The 18,075-nt window shown below is 35.2% G+C and overlaps 1 protein-coding gene across 2 annotated transcripts in view; it reads left to right on the forward strand.

The window, feature by feature from the left end:
- Positions 1 to 7,187: 7,187 nt before the first annotated feature.
- LOC118196765 (BTB/POZ domain-containing protein 9) overlaps positions 7,188 to 18,075 on the forward strand; it is a 286,419-nt gene continuing 275,531 nt past the window's right edge. The window contains exon 1 of one of the 2 annotated variants that reach the window (XM_085817772.1): positions 7,188 to 7,330. The gene's annotated coding sequence lies outside the window, so the exon portion shown is untranslated. The remainder of the gene's footprint in view (positions 7,331 to 18,075) is intronic. The other variant, XM_085817771.1, reaches the window with a different exon arrangement.

The raw sequence follows: 18,075 nt of genomic DNA on the forward strand, positions 1-18,075 counted from the left end.
CAAAGGAAAATATAAAGTAGTATTTATTTACGAAAGAAAAATCCAGGCTAGGAATTATAAAAATTGTAAATAATCTAATTGGATATGAATATTATGGAATGATTATGTAGTAAATTTCTAAAATTGTAACTAAGTGCAAATTTGTGATTCCTTATGCAATTTAGTTAGAAAAATGATGTAATAAGCAATAATGTGTTTCGTAATTGTGAACTTATGTTAAAAGTCGTGTAAAATTGATTTATTTAAATGAATAAGTTGTGCAGTGTTTTAGGAAGATGGAAAATCTAGATTCACACAATAGTTAAAACAAAATATTTAGCTGTATCGTATTTTATTCTAATTATTGCGTTGAATTTATTCAGGTCGAGGTGACCCTGGTGGGGAGGCCAAAGAATCTTCTTCGGAGGGCGAGGAAGATCGGAGGACGAGCTGTCCAGGATTTGAATTTGGTTAATTAGTTTATTTGGCTATTCGATTATTTCTTAGTTTTACCGGTTTACTAGTATTGGCGGTACGGTTTAAAAGTTGAGTTTAGGTTTATGTCTGGTTTTTCTTACAAGCATCTATGGTTACTACTAAATAATTACTTTATTCATTTAGACACATCTAGCTGTAGAAAAATACTTTTTTCTCCATATCTCAATTACCTCATGCATTTGATTCGTAAGCAGGGTATTGATTTTCACACGAAATACATATATTTTGAGCAATTTGAACCTTCAACGAAATGTCTTCCTACGTTAAAATAATTTTCTCGTAGCCGTCTTTAGACCTTGATTCCTTCCCTGATATTTAGTCTAGTCACAAAAGAATACACATTTTCTTTCGTCAGTATAATTGTGAGAAGGATTTGCTGAAAAAATATGTTACTAAACAAAAATAAAAACAAAATAAATAAATAAAAGTCTGAAAGGTCCAGATCTTAACGGTCACCCAAAAGGGTTCTAGAGTTTAATTTGGTTTATCGGTAGAGATTAAGAATAGAAATGGCCCAGTTGGAATAGTGAAATGTTTTATGGAACACTGGATATTAGCACATTTAGACTGACATGAGAACGTTCTTTACCTTCTACATATTTGAAAGGTGAAAAAATATATTTAAAGTTCTAAAGTATTTAAAATTTTAATTTGATGTATCATGAATTAAATGCGTTTCTATTTAAATCAATCGGATTAAAAAATAAAAAAGTAATATTTTTAAGAATCGATGGATTCCTAAAAATGTAATTCTTTAATGCTTTCAAATACCTTAGTTTGTTAATCATGAATTTGAACGATAAGCGTCTTAGCCTTTTTAGTTGCTAAATATTAACAGACTCCAAGTGAAAAGTGAAACAACGAATTTAAAGTGAACCAACGCAAAATACACTATCTTAGAACTCTGGAAAATCTTAAAAGAACTCTATACTTCTAAATAGCGCTATTTATTTAAATTTTATTTTTTTCTCTGCAGCATTTTAGCAGCTAATATGCTCATTATTATGTATTTTAAATAAAAGGAATATGAATATATATAGATATAGATAGATAGATATGTATGAAAAGTAAACCATCCTTGAACTAGCAAACATTTAATTTCCTATACTTGTTTTACATACTAGCTCAAGAGTAGTAGAAATACCTTAATTTAAGCGAGACTTTAAAATAATTGTCAAGCTTGCTGTAAAGAAGTTTCCTGTATACTTCTGCAAACTGAAAATTTGATAAATACTTTCGAACTATGTGGATATTTATAAACAGAGGAAAATTATCGAGGTAAATATTTTGAGTTTAAATCGCAACTAGAAGAGAAGCTGAACTGAGCTGTCATTTACAGAGATTAAAGTGCTTCAGAGAAAGGGAAATTTAAATTCCCAAGTTCAAGTTGAAGAAATTTAATGGTGATGCAAAGGAGCTCATAATTTTGAAGCCAGTCTGAAAAAAATTCTCCGGAGTTAATTTGCTGTCCCGATGAAGTAAAATTTTAGGAATTATTGAAATTTGCAAAGCCGCAGTAGAAAACGATTCTTGACAACGTAGGACGCCCCTTGAGCAGTTGACTCGAAAGTTGTTCATCCAGATCCATATAAAACAAATATCGTCTACAGTTATGGGGAGCACTGTTATAGGAGATGTCAAGAAGAATATTCCGATTTTGTATTAAATATTATTAGGTATTTTATTTCAGAGCAGGACACGTGAAAATTGGGTAGTGCTGTCGCCGAAATCCGATCCTTCCGAATGTTAACCGGAAGTGTCTTCCGATTACACGGCGAAGGCACGCGGTAGGGAAGGAGAAAATACTCTATATTCTCCCCTAATTAAAGATAGACTGGGGAGGAGAATCCAATCGCCAGATAGTGATGAATTATTGATTCTGCTGATAGTGATGAATATGCTGCTGATAGTGATGAATTATTATTTACCATATCTTTTAGTTCGGATGTCAAATTTGGATTAATTTATATTCTTTTTTTCGAACCAGTAAGCATGAAGAATCATTTTTGTCCTCGTCAGGATTTTAATTTCATCGTAAATACGCTTACTAGATTGCATCCTGGTGAGGAGCAAGAGAAAGTAAAAGTGAAAAAAATAGATCCAGATAATGATAAAATGGGTTAACTGGCATACAATACGATGCCTCGGAAAACAAACTGAATAAGACTAGCATAATATGATGTGCTTCATCACAATGTGATACACTTCAAACGTCAAGAAACAATGTATGTGAAGAAATGTTGGGATCCCATTCTACTGTAGTGTGATCTTACAAACATTTTAATGTGACCACCAATTAATGCATATTAGGGACAGTCAAGTATCACTCAACTGAAGATTTTAATTTTCTTATTTTCTGAGGATGGAAACATAATTTTATGGTAACAGTTTGTAGAGTCATTACGTTAACTGGAAGCAGAAAAGATGGAAAATATTCACCCACCTTCGCTGGGAATCGAACCACGGATCTCTGGAATACCGGCCAAGCGTCCTACCGTTACACCACGAAGGCACGCTAGGGAAGTGGGATAAATACCTTATATACTCCCCTTTTTAAAGGGCGACTGGGGTTTTAGGGGACCTAGTCGCCAAATCCTGGGTACGGAGAATCATCATCCACAACCCTTTTAGTTCGGGCGCCACTTGTAGAGTCATTAGGTTAATTGGAAGCAGAAAAGATGAAAAATATTCAACCGCCTTCGCCGAGAATCGAACCACGGACCTCTGGAATACCGGCCCAGCGTGCTACCGTTACACCACGAAGGCACGCTAGGGAAGTGGGAGAAATACCTTATAAGTTCTTCAATATAACAGAAAATGTCATAGGCCAAGTCCTTCTGCTAAAAACACAAACATTGGTAGATGAATGACGTGTGCTATTATCCAGTAAGCCTATCAAACCGGTAACCATTATTTGCAAATCAGATTAATGGAAATACATGTAACAAGCTACGGGTTTTAACGTCATACTAAATAATATAGTCAAATGTCTTTAAGCCGTTACGTAAGCAACAACTCAATACTAATTCAGAAGTCAAACAACAAAAATCAGAGTTATATTTTCAAATTTGCACAGGACTATTTCGATGGTTTTACCGAACCACCATCCTCAGCTGCTAATTTCTGCGTTATTTATCTATATAAATTGTCCGTTTTTGAACTTCTTATTAAAGGAAAAACATCAGCTATTCAGAATTTGAATTGGGATTCTTCTGCTATATTATTAGTCTAAGTAGTAGTAGTAAAAGTAGTAGCAGCAGGAATAGCAGCATCCAATGGTAATAATAATATTATTATTAATTTTGTTTTCGTTGTCGCTCTTATAATTATTATATTCCTGTTTCTGAAAATTGCAGCATAATGAGGGAATCATCAGAACTGAATGAAATTTATTCTGTATGTGTCCTATATACAAAGAATGATTTAATTTACCGAGTAACATAAGAATATTAAATGCCAAAAATCACTACTTGGAATATGTACCTGAGCAAAAGTACTCCATATTACTTCTATTCAAGCCCAAAGTTGATCCATATTGTGGAAGACTGTTATGAGCGAATTACCAGTCCGCGAAATCCAAACATGATCAATAGGTGACATTTTCAATGAACAAGTAGGCCAAGGAAAACGCGCTATCTAACATGCTGAAAATAGTCTTGACCATTTCTAGCGGCATTCGCATGGACTGTTGAAATAAATACACATCTAAAAAGGCGTTGAATGAAGTATGTGCCTTCCGGCTCCATAGTCTTCCTGATGTAACAGTTGTTGGTGACAGTACTTTCAGTTTGTAGCAAACGAGACCGTTCACTATCATATATCATACTTGGCCATCACCTAGTACGACTTTAAATAACGCAGTCCAGAAAATGTCTTTTGCCCTTTTACGTTTAACCCTTACTGTTAGCATTTCAAACTGAAGCGAAATTCATAGGAACAGATGATCTATTGACAGTCGTCATACCAGTGGCTCAATGTAGCCATAATGGTTTTGCAGGTCAATAGTGTTTCGTCAGGGCAATCCTGCAAAAAGGAATGCATGCATTAAATCCTTTGAAAAGCAGACGTCGGCGAACTGTTGAAATTGGCCAACTGCACGCTTGTACGAGTGCTTCAACATTATCCCAACCATTGAGATGAAACTCTATTATCCGTCACTGTGGTGCAGATGGGGTATATCCTGCACTGAAATAAAATTTCGTAGGACACTACCAGGTATGCTATTTTTCTTGTTCTCTTATGTTTCACACACGTATGACTTCGTGATTTTGATGCTACAAGATTTCGACATATATGTCCCGAGGTCAGTTTCAAATAACCCTGTGAGATAAATATGCGTTGTAATAATGTGAGTATTCCTTCGGTTATATATTATGTACTTTCCTAATAGTATTCCTTCGTGACACTAACAATTCAGTATAATTTCCTCCAAACAGATGGCAGCAGAGTCCTTTCTCAATAAAATTTAACCCGGCACTCTGTCAAAGCAAGGTATTTTTTCCTCTCTGGCAGCCATTCATTCGCATTGTATTACAGAGTGAAGTCTCGTGCACTTATAATCTCACAAATTATTATCAAAGTAAGGAGTTTAGTCGAAGTAAGTATATCTTTATTGTAATTGTTATATAACAGACAATACGAGCATACGTATCCAGTGGTAGGTTTTACTAGGACATTTTCCCAACTGAAGCTCCTTTCTTAACGATTGCTGTTGTTGTCTTTTAGACCTGTAACTATCACGAGGAGGCGGACAGGATTATCAGTTGAGGAAATTCAGCGTCTATTGAATGAAACGGATTCAGATGATGAATTCGACGATTCAGACCGAAATGTCGAATATAAGCCTGACTAAGAGTTCTTCTGAGGAAGCTTCGGATCGGAAACTTCCGTCACAAAATCAGGAACTTCAAGGTCGCACAACAGAAAGTTGTCACATTATGAATAAATATCGCGTAAGTCCTTGGCTGCCTCAGACCATAATTGTTTGTCTAATGTATTAGCTCAAACATGCAAACCGCTGGTGTTCGATGTTATGCAAATTGTATTTCTTTCTTTGTACCGAGGAGCGGCGCAGACGCAAATTTGTTAGGATTTTAAAGCTCGCGTTTAGAGCTTCGAGGTTGCTGTGAATTACTTGAGTTCAACTAAGCAGAGGTTCTTCTGAGTTTGCTTGGTAAGCCGCCACTGAAGTCTGAAGTTTCAATGTGGTCTTCGCCGTTCCTCAACAAACTTAATGTTTGAAAGCCAATAAAGAAGTTTCGCTCAACTTTATGACTCTGAGGTTTCTTGAGTTCTACACTGAGGTAATATATCAAGTCAATTTACAGTCCACTATTTTAAACGACGGAACGTACATCTGGAAGAAAAAAAGTAGTTTAGCTTATTCTACTTACCAAGCTATTTGGTCTTCCGTAAGTCAACAGTTTATGCCACAGATGTATCAAAACTTATGTTGAATGTGGGCGATCACTTTCCAGTAGAAAGTTCAACTCGCAGAAGATGTAAGCACTGTGCTAAAGAAAAAAAAGGACAAAAACTGTATATAAAATTTGCGAAACTGCACTTTGTTAAAAACTGTTTTGCACTGTATTATGCATGAATGTTTATTGTTTTATTACATCCTTCGCAAAATTGATCTGAATAAAAATAGCTTAGTTTTTCATTGCATTATCAATCGTTATTTTCAGTACCACTGGATATATATGTCCCACTAAAACAGACCAATAAGACACATATGGTGTACCTCCTCCCCTATTGAATTATTTTTTATTTTTCAGCATATTATCGATATTTGTACTGTACTTGATGTACTAAAGTATTATTCTATTTTTTCTCAGAAAAAAATATTGATATTGAAAGATTTAAGTCAGTGACGTAATCCGAATTCTCTTATCCTGTTTCTTCATGTTTATATAAACAGTATCGTAAACAATAAAGAAAAGAGTGATATATGCAGAGATGGTGCAGAGAACTTCCCACAAACGGTACTGCAGTAGCCATAAACTGACAGAGAAAATCATTCAAGTTTCTCAACTGAATTCAAAATAGCTGTGGTGAGTATTAATGAAAGAGAAATTCTGGACGTAGTATTATGTAAATAAGCTGTTAATACAGTTTTTAAAATGAATTTATTGTGAAACGTAGCTTCACAGTATAATTAGGATCCATTTTACACAACTGAAATGAAAATCAGTTTCCTTATTATATTCGACCCAAGTTGGTTTGACAGTTTTTTATAACAAACTTAATTTGATATGTAAAGTAAAATAAAATCTTCCTTGTGTTTTAGATTAACTTTCACTTCAATAAGAAAATTTTAAAAGCTGATATATATTTTTTTAATTCCGCTTTGGAAGTTAACGCTTTTAATATGTTGCTTTTTAATCAGGCGGTGACGAAACATACTTTTGAGGTTTATTCGCATTTCATTTTAGAATCAGCATAAATTTAAAAGACAACAAGCGTTTTCACCTTCCTGCTTACGTCAGTAAATAAAGGTGTAAAATTTAAGCTGCGTTTTCCAAGAAATAGATTTTAATATACTTGTAGCCAAGAGAAGATACGTAGTAAGTTACAGAGTAAAGCTAATTACTGGGCATGAGCAGTAGGGGTCTTGAAAACGTCATAATGGCGGCCGCTGCAGCGAAAGAGGAATTTAAATTCTACATCGGCAGATGGCCGTGCGTGTTCCCGGAGAGGAGAGAAATTACACTCATGACGTTGATGGATAACTTGCAGCGAAATTATTCTCAGGGATCTTTCATTCTATCCGGTTCTTTTTCTAGATCCATTTCGACACTGAATTTGCATTTGTTTCCAGGAGTTTATGCAAACATCATCTTTCATATTTATGGTAACTATAACTTTGAATAAGAACTTTCGAAACAGAATAGGAATTTATCAAGTCGCAATTTATTCTAAAACATAATAGTAGCAATTCATAGTTCTAGAAAATGAAAAACTGTAGTTACTTTCAGAATGGATGCGAACTTCAATAAAAGTTGCAAGATGAAATTCTTGCATATATTCTTTACTTTCTGATCACTAAATACTTAATTGCACCTCGAAAAGTGTTATGTTCTCATATAAATTTTTAATCCGGAGTTCTTAATGTACATATATAATATTATGAAGGGGTATATTATTTATGGATTGCATGTATTTTATTGTTATATGATTATGTTTCATTCCATTTATTTTCAACTTGTTAATGTTTAATACGTAACTAGAAACAGAATAAGTGCACATTATGAGTCATAGAAGACTCTAGTTCATTTGAAAGTATTGTCATTGACACAAACACTCCAGTAAACACACTGTAAGTAATATTATGTACTTTCCTAATTTCATATCAAAAGACTTCTTTAAAATATTTTCCCAGGGAAAATTAAAACATATAAGGTAACGAAAAAAAATTAGTAGATTCTGATTTGTAACTCAAAGTGCTAAATCTATAATTTATGAATGATGAAAACAGAATTATTTTACATTACGTAATTTGAGATGAAATTTTTGGTATTAGAAATGGAAAGGAAATTCCGTTGGATCAAGTATATTGTATATTATTAAAGAAAAGGCATGAATAAAGTTTATTTTAAAATTTATTCACGTGTAGTTTAAATAATCAGAGTGCTTTAAACACAAACTTTAAGGAATTCGTATTTGAATTTTATAATTTGAAGCAATTTGAAAGACTCAGTTTATAAAGTACTAGAAGTGGGAGCAGCCCAACCCACCTAACACAAAAGTTGGTCTTATAGTCATAAGAGACTATGTCCAATTCAGCAAAGGAAAATAAATGAAATATAAAATAACTAAATGAAAATAATCATGTTTTAATAATAATTAAAAACATAAAAGTGAAGGAAAAGAACAAATACAAACATTTAGACAAAAGCAAACACCAAATTTTCTCCCTCCTTTCTGCTTGCCTTCGTAATGTAACGATTAGTACACTCGTCGCGTATTCGAGATGTCCAGGGTTCGAGTTCCGGCGATGGCATTGCTCATTTTTCACGTCTCCCAGGCTTAAAAATACCTAATGACTCTACAGGGCCGCCTGAACTAAAAAAGGGGGTGGATGAACACTTTTCACCACCAGAATTTGGCGACTGGATTTCCTAACCCCCAGTCGCCCTTAAAAAAGGGTTTCTTTCTCTTTTCTGCGTGCCTTCGTGGTGTAACAGTTAGCACACTTGACGCGTATTCGAGAGATCCAGATTCGAGTTCCGGCGAGGGCATTGCTCATTTTTCCTGTCTCCTGCTTCAAAATATCCTAATGACTCTACAAGTTATTTTGATTATTTTTTGTCTTAAAAACTAATTATCTCGGTTTAGTGTTCACATTAGTTTCCTTAGGTTAGACCTGAATTTTGACTTTTGTAGTTCACCTAATTGTCCACAGATGGCCCTAAAAACTCCCAATGCTTTTAATCTCGCATGGTCAATATTTATTTATCGTCTGCCATTACCAGCATGTTAATCGTCCATCGTCGTACAAAAATTTATGGTAGTCGAACCAAAATTTATGATTATTTTTTTCTGATATATCTCTCATTATATACCTATTTGGGTAAAAGCGGTCGAGAGTAGTCTTTATTGTCGAAACAGTTATTGTAAATCAGGCATTTTTATTTCAGGTAAAAAGTTATTGCTAAAACATCTAAAGCATTTTTAGTGCTAGCCCTAACTTAAATATATTGTTGCATTCTACGGGTTCGTGGCTTTGTAGTTAGTTAGCTAACGACAACACTTGACGAAGAATCAAAACACTATTTATTAGTCAGTATTAGACAGACACTTTTACAGCCGTCGAAAAACTATGATAAACACGCTTAAGCAATCAGCAACACAGCCTTCAGGCTATAACGGTGAAGACAACTTCACGGCGAAGCACTAAAGTGCAGCTCCCGACACCGTTCCGTTGCTCTTTGAACTCAAGACACTACTACGTACTCTTGATACTCTCCACGATACAACTCAAGATACACTCAACAATGCAATTCACGATAAACTCGACGATGCACTTCTACTCCACGTACAGGCAGGGTTTATATAGCTTTTGTCCTGCCTTCGAGAACATTCTGGGCAAACCGGCCAGAATTCGTTCTAGAATGTTCTCGCTCTGTCTATAGCCTGTAGCTAAAAGAGCGATTTCGAGCCAAATAGGACGAAATCTGGTGTTGCCATTTTCTGGCAAACCTAAACCCGCCTTGCGGGAAAGCTATCTTACCGCAGCTGGGTGTTTCGCAACAATATTAAGAATTGAAATATATTTTTATTTAGCTATAGCTAGTGAGAACAACTTAGTTGGCGCCCTCCGAAAATTGTGCACTAGGCGGCTGCCTTTATTCGCCTCTGTCTACAGTCGTTCGTTACATACAAACTAGTATTCAACAATCGCAACTGTAGTGTATAGGGTTCCGGTGGAAAGTATCACAACCAACAAAATTAAAAGGTGAAGAAATTCATCATCCAGATAAGTGGTCAACTTAGCTATAAATCAAGATTTTAAAAATATTATGTCTAAATTGTATCAGTTTCAAAGTCAGTGAAACAGATGGCACATTAAGAGCATTCAGGCATCCACATAGCTTGAAATGAGTTCGGTATGCTTGTAACAAATTTGTATTTTATAGTCGTTCATCTAATGTAATGCAAAGTTTGAGGTTCTGAAAGTTATTTTTCTTGCTCTGGTAAATAACGATTTTTTATAAGTCTTCAAAGATCTGCTGTGTATCTGCTGATTCATCGGGATGAATCAGCAGATGATATTCTTTTCCAGTCGGTGGAAATTTAGCCGGAAAGGAAAATAGTTAAAGGCTTGTTCACACTGGGGTTTATCTAAGCTAATAGAATCTGGTTCCTTTGTATACTAGCTCCGTTATGCGTGAAGTTTAGATTTTCAAACGAAAGAAAAGCTCAACTTTCAAACCGAGAGGCAATGTAGGTTGTGCCAACACTTTAACCCTTAGTACTCCTATGTCGAGTATGGCTCGACATCGCATCTCTTACGCCAACTCCTTTGGCGAACTAGACTCGACATTATACACTGTATTTTCTAAAATAATTTTAAATGTTTAAAACTGTTGTTTTTTTCTTTCAAATTTTTGTTCTATGTAAATAAAGACTAAATTTATAATGTTTGACCAAGTTAGATATTTTAAAATTCTTTCTAGTATTATTCTAACATATGTCGAGTGTGGCTCGACATCATGTTTCTTACACCAACTCCTTTGTCGAGCTAGACTAAAATAATTTTGCGAAATCAAGTGTAATTCTATGCGCTTTTTGCAAAAATGGTAACATTTTATCGTTAGGGCGTACCAGCCCGTTCGTCTAGAATCGTACCCACGTCAAACCACCAGTGTTCAGCAACTTTATCTCTAAAATGCTTGAGGGCTTAAATGTTGAGTGTGACGGTAGTCAATGGCCTCAAATGTGGCGTGACACTCTGCACAGCACTGAAGAGGGTTCCAGCTGTAATTCCTGTCACATGACGGCAAAGAATTTCAGTACTGTTCTATTAGTGGGACCGGATTCAGAAATGTATGAACGTGTGTCTGTCTGTATATGCAAATATGTATACAAACACGTACATTCGCACTTACATATATACATGTATACATTGTAAGGTTTATAAGGTATTTCTCCCACCTTCTTGGCGTGCCTTCGTGGTGTAGTAGTACTGTACGCTGGGCCGGTATTCCAGAGGTCCGTGGTTCGATTCCCGTCGAAGGCGGTTGCTAACTTTTCATCTTGCCTGCTTCCAAATAAACCTAATGTCTCTACAGATTTATCTTAAGTTTTTAACAATTATCTGTAGTTAAAGCTACTTTCCTGTCCTTCCTAATTTCAGCTCACAATTTCCTACTAGAATGTGTTTTTAGAATGCAAATGATTGATATTTAAGTCGAAGTTCCACTGACTGAGATAGAGCGCCTCAGAGTTTCTGAGTAGCGCGCATTCTCCTTTTGCCTACGTCTCTCTCCAAGCTGTTACTTGATTTTTAGGGCCTTGATAGCTTCGCTAGCTTATTCGATGTTTAGAGGCTAACTACTCAGAAATTAAATAGCTTCTGCTATATCTTTTTAGTTAAGCATTTATTAAGTTTTATTTCTGATTACTCTGAGTTCAAGCCCAAGTGGAGGCTTTGCTGTACGCCCTGAGAAAGGGGTCGACTGTTTTAATTCTTGTTTTGAGAAATAAAGGGTAATCAACCCTTCTTAAGTTTAAGACTGTTTCTGAACTAAAGCGATTATTCGCTTAAATGTTCACGAGGTTTCCTACACATTCAGTTGTTAGATAAAAGGGTGGAACTCTACAATATGAACAGGTACAGGTAGAAGCTAGACCAGCACCTCCGTAGTACCACAGATAATTGAGGTATTGCTGAACCTAGCTAACTGTTAAACTTTCCACCCCAATTTTGAGGGTCCGAGGTTCTCCCGCCCCTCTTTTTTTACCATCAACCACTTGAGAGGACTTTCTGAGATAACTGAGTTCTGGTATTAATAGTGTACACAAATCATATTGAGAAAAGACTGTCCTTGAAATGTTCAACAACTGGTGCTTCCAAAAGCCTAAATTTAAGAACAAAAGTCTTTTCTAAAGCGGAAGGTGTAATAAGCAAGTCTTTGGAGCTCCCGTCCATCAGCATTGCGTAGATAAATGAAATTGTTGGAACATTAAAATTAAATAAAAAAAGAGACAAATATAGTTTAGTAACATATGGAGATGAATAAGCATTAGATATGACAAATATCCAGTCAAAGTCTTTGGATATGTATAAAAATGTCTCTGATCTTGGCCCTAAGGTGTCCGTTCTTTATTGCATATTTCTTAAATTGTATTAGATTGTTTTTAGGCTTAATCAGATGTTTGTCGTCTGTTCGATTACAGTCAAAAATGTAATGATCAGGGTCACCCCTTTCACCACATGTACACAACATAAAGACACACATGCATACATACATACATTTCTAAACCCGGTTCTATAGCAGAACAGTACCATCATTTTTTCAGTACGGTCAAAGAATACTGCCGACCTCTATACACCCGTGACTTCAAGTAGCCCCACAATCAAAAGTCACAAGACGTAAAGTTCGGAAGCCCTGGTGACTACTCAGGAAAGAATGAATGAAGACCCACTTTCGTCAAATTTTTCCTTGCAGCTTGTACTGGAAAGGATCTTACGCGAAAGAGCTCCATTTTGAATGAAAAGCTATGAGCACTTGATTATCATGCAAGGAAGGAATGATAATGTGTCTTAGAAACACCGTCTAACACGCGATTATGATAAGATAATTCGAACTGTGCAGTTCAAGACGCGATGATAATTCAGTGTCCACATGCTGCCATTTCTGGTGGATGCAAAGGGATTTCTTCAATCGCGTGTAAGTTCTCTCACCCAGATGCGTCAGCTGTGTGCATTTATACTTCCTTCAAGCGAAAGGTTCTCCTTAGTTCATATAGTAATGGCTTACAATCAGTCCGGTATTTTATTTTCGATTTGTTGAAATGCCCAATTTTAAAATTCATGATATCTATCGAAATCGGTTGGTTTGCGTTCCTGTACGTAACGAATTTTTTAAGGATACATCTTGTGGATGATTCTGAATGATCTCAAGACAGACTCGTACAAAATGCTGGTTCTTCAAGCAGGCTACAGTGCCATCTCTCGATGAAAAACGTAACGATTCTTAAGATAAAAGTTTTTATTATTAAAAAAGTCCCATATCTTTATGTACCGTCTACACTTGAATTCTATGATAACTTGAAAATGAAAATCTTGTCACCAAACTGTGAATACGTAGAGCAGTTTCTAACTAACTTGGTGGCGTTATAACAGTTTTCTGAAAACGCATATTCGAAGTCTTAGAAGCTATACTTTCCCAAAAGTTTCCAGATTCGTTCCCAGCATCCCTACCTATACGACTGCATTGAAGCGAACTGCCAGTTAGTCCATACAGATAACTCAATGAATCAGTTAAGAATTGTGCGATTGCAAAGAACTATTGTCTAGTTTTAGCATCTTCTACGCTGTGGGCGATATTGGTGATCTAAATTCGTCTGTGTAGAGCAGGGGTCCACAAATAGGGCTGAATTCCCTTCGAGAAGAACTACATAGCTTCAGGAGGGAATGCGCTCAGCCGTTTATTTACCTGTTAATTTTAGTTTATGAATAATAAAAACTACTTTTATTAAACTTTTGTTATTTACCAACATTTTTTAAACTTTGATATTATATATATGTCTATGCATTGCTTGTGTTTCACGCGCATTAAGCTGTTCTACATAAAGAATGAGAAAAAAAGGTAGAAAGCCAGAGTATATACGAAAAACAAAAAAAGAAAGAAACGTGTAAGAATCTAGAATATTCGTAAGGAGAAACTCATAAAAGTTAAGGAACTTAGAGTAGTAGAGACAATGCGAAAAGCTGGAAAGCGAACTTCAGATGATTAATTAATTAAAGCAAAGCACGCGAGGTATATCTGCATGAACACAGAACTCACGTGAATGGTAAATCCTGGATCGAATGAAGTGCAGCTAAAGCGAGGGATGTACAGCATCTGGAAACCTGCATGCATTAAGTGTTATTTCCTTGCATTTTAGAAGTTGTCTAAGACTTAGATCTTCCAATTTTAATTACAACGTTGCAAAATGTTAAAACCTTTCTGCGGTCATCTAGATTATAGTTTCATAATCAATTTTTTTTAAATTGTTTATACTGATATTATTTTATTACTTATACTGAATATAATAATTTATTAAAAAGAGAGAAAGATGCCTTAGTTGACACGATTTTAATAAGCCACTTTATCAACGGAGCGCTTTATCTATGAAAACGTATTCCTACACTTATCATATTTATACATGAGTATAAATTAGGGATCATGATTAATAAGTATGATGCAGTAAACTTTCTATTAAATTGCATTTGACCCCTTTTTGAGCGAGTCAAAGCGTTTTCAATGTTTTCTCATTCGTAATATGTTTACATCACGTAGGAACACCAGTGCGCATTTCCTTGTAGGTATTTATGGAAATTTTTACTTAGGAAGATTACGGGTGTGCCTTGTTGTATAGTGGTTAGTATCGGTACCGTAGGGCCCTGTTTCGAATCCCGGAGAAGGCATGGATATTTGTAAATGTGTAATGTCCGTGCGGCATAGGGCACTAAATATGCGGAGAGCCGAAAGTCCTGTCAAGAGATTGCTGGAAGTCTGTCAAGAAGTCCTGTCAGTTTTCTCCTAGAATGTAAAAGCCTCAAATCATAGTTCATAAATACGGTCTGCATGTTGAACACAAGGACTATCGTGCCTTGTGTTGAACATGCAGGATGCATTTATGAATATAAAGGCTTCAGACATTGCCAGTCACCTAAATGATGAACAAAAATGACAAAATCATCGTAATTCAAACGTCGATCGATTCAGATTCGACATTTCGTTATACAGGTTAACGACAAGTTATAGAGTTGTAAATTCGTCAACTGAATTGTAAACATAATTTATGAAAGGAACGCCGGTAAAGATAATAAATGCCACAAATACGATTAAACAAAAAGCATGCAGTAAAAGGTTTCAGATTTTAAATTAAGTCCAAAGGGGCGTTTTTTTAACATTTTGTGTGTTACCATTAGTTATTAAATATCATGTTTTTCGCACTTAAACCATAAAATTCAGTTCAAGAGCAATATCGCAAAATAATTTTGAAATGAGCGTATTATTAGAATTTCCGATACACAGCCTCGCGCCCTAGAGAAGTGTGTTTCTGTATAACGTTGCCATACCTCGCTTTGAAATCATTGAGGTCGTTAATCCAAAATTCGTAAAAATTTTTCAAAATAGGAAATCGGTAGCAAAGCAAATTCCAAATTTCAAATTTGGGCTTCCAGATGCCCATATTCGCAGTAGGATTACGTCATTCAAAATTGGATGGCTCTAGGTACCAATTTTTATCGCAATGCGAGAAACATACATACATTTATGCAGATTCTTCATTATTTAATTTCTTCAAATACAATACAGGGCGATAGTATTTGGTGGCAACGATTTGAAAAGTGAAACGGACATTCAGAGTAATTCGACGCAAAATCGCAAAACGAAAGTAATAGTCCCTCAGGGACCCTCCCTTTGGACTAATAAATAAAAACGATTAATTTTGGGCTAAAAATAGTATTAATAGGAAAACCTGTTATTCAAGACAAACATTTTCTACTAAATTTTGAAACTTCGAAACATCTCCCTTAAGAAGGCCATTCAAGGACATTCGTATGTAACAATGACATGCAGGTCTTAGAAGAATTTCTTTTTTTTTTTAATATATCTCAATAACATTTTACGATTATTAACTATGTATATATGTGCTATTGCATGAAAGAATACTAAACTGGAATTCGTAAGTTGTACAACTGAGGAACCATTTTTGCCTATGTGTCGGCGTCTACTTTTCTGAAAACTTCCTATGTCTCGATGATTTGTTGGAAATAATAGATTTTTCGGTACTTTTCCGTTTTGCCGGGTTAAACGATAAAGTCGCCAATAATGGTACAACTGATGCCAAACGGAATATCTTCGCTGGCAACTTTTTACGCCTCATTTTCAAAACAAGTCGCAGCCATTTCTTACCAGACTGATTGTTTCTTTCAATACTGGCATACAATTACATAGAATATTTACGAAGATAGTTAAATTTTATGCCCTAAGACCATTCGCGGTAATTACGTTAATAAGATGCAATCACTCCGCTCACCCGAAGGCGAAAATATAGAAAAGGCAAAATCAAGGGTTAAATTCCTCCATTCTAATGAGATCGTACTAGCGAAGTAAAGTACTGCGGTTTCACATAATTTCTGAGTAAGCCATTCGTACGAATTGAAATAATTCTTGCATTTAAACTTGTATTCCAAATTAAGATTTAACTTGAAATTAATGTAGATAATTACTGAGAGAATTATATTTTTGTAACGTAGTTTACATGAGATGAGATCACTTGGGGTCACTTAATATGAACAGGCGAATCAGGATGTTGAACCATGATAGCACAGTAAATTCTTAAATTAATGTCTTTTTACAAATTTATTGTCTTTATTTATTGGCTTTTTACAAAATTTTAAACCATATTAAATGTTTATGCCTTCAAAATAAAAAATTCTTAGAACTAACATTTGTTAACAATTTTATGTGTATACTGTATGTTGTCGCCAACAAAGTCTACTTGGCGAGATTTGCGCCGGCGAAACTGAAAAGTACCGATTTTTCTTTCCTGTTCAGCTTACAGGCAAAAGATCTAGGACATGTGAACTTTATTTGACGTAGGGGCCCAGATGATCGAATAAAGTGAACAACGGGTGAAGGTCATTTTGACTGTGTAGGGTTCCTAAGTCTTTGTCTAAGATGAACGTCGAGGAACTTAGTGAAATATGTAGCGACTTATCGCTGACTTCAAAACAACTAAGGTGTAGACTCGAGAAGGGTTAAAATACCCTTTTATTCACTCAAATAAGAATAGCAGTCGGCCCCTTCTCGGACTTACAGGAAAGCCTCTACTCAGAATAAGAAACTAAACTGTAATCAACTAAACCAGACTTAGCTGAATCTAAACACAATTATCTAACGTAGTCGGCCCTTAAACTAGCCAGCGAATATCAAATGGCACGTATAATACGGCCGAGCGTAACAGCTTCAAGGGTGACTTAGCCAAAAGGCAAAAACACGCGCTACTCGGGATCCTAGCACTTTCTGTCGAAGTAAGTTGAACCTTCTTTAAATACTTCTTCTAACTCATTTGCATTCAACTCGATTATAAAAACTCATTCAGGTAAGAAGATGTAAGTGGAAACAGGACTTGATAGGAAAGAGTTTGGAAATTAAAGTGACTGTTGTAAAATTAAAACATACCTTACAACTGTTTTCATAAATATATAATAGAGAATATCTAACAGCCTAAGTACCACACAGTTAACTTATAAGGTATTACTCCCGCCTTCCTAGCGTGCCTTCGTAGTGTAGTGGTCAGCACACTGAGACGGTATTTCAGAGGTCCGTGGTTCGATTCCCGTCGAAGGCGATTGCATATTTTTCAATCTGTCTTGTTCCAAACAATTCCTAATGTCTCTACAAGCTATTATTTGCTTATGGAAGGATTTCATTAATGTTTTTATAAGAAAGCAGTAAGTAAAAATAAGAGTGCAACTCTTTGCTCCAACGTTTAGAAAATTCTCATTAAAGGATCCATTCATATAACGTAAATATTCCGGATGCGTGTTAATTTATATTAATAGTTTTCAGAGTAGGAATAATAAGAAAAATTCTTTATAAACTGCTTGACAGATATTAAAAAAAAAATTTTCTCTCTCAAGAATTTTGGGGTTTTAGGAAACTCTGAAATTTATCTCTCACCTGAACTTGTTTAATATATATAAAAAACTGGAATCTTTTCCTTGCTTCTAAATATCGAGATTTTCTTCATTTCAACTTATCTTTCAACGGTATTTAACATTTTTTCTCATCATTAATTATAATAAGAAACTAATAAAAGAAATAAATATGCATATTAATAACAATAAAGAACAAAAGAAAACAATTCACTGAT

This window comes from Stegodyphus dumicola, chromosome 5 (genome assembly GCF_044657685.1).
Source record: "Stegodyphus dumicola isolate Sdum_Otavi_A_Nest chromosome 5, ASM4465768v1".
Taxonomy (NCBI): Eukaryota; Metazoa; Arthropoda; class Arachnida; order Araneae; family Eresidae; genus Stegodyphus; species Stegodyphus dumicola.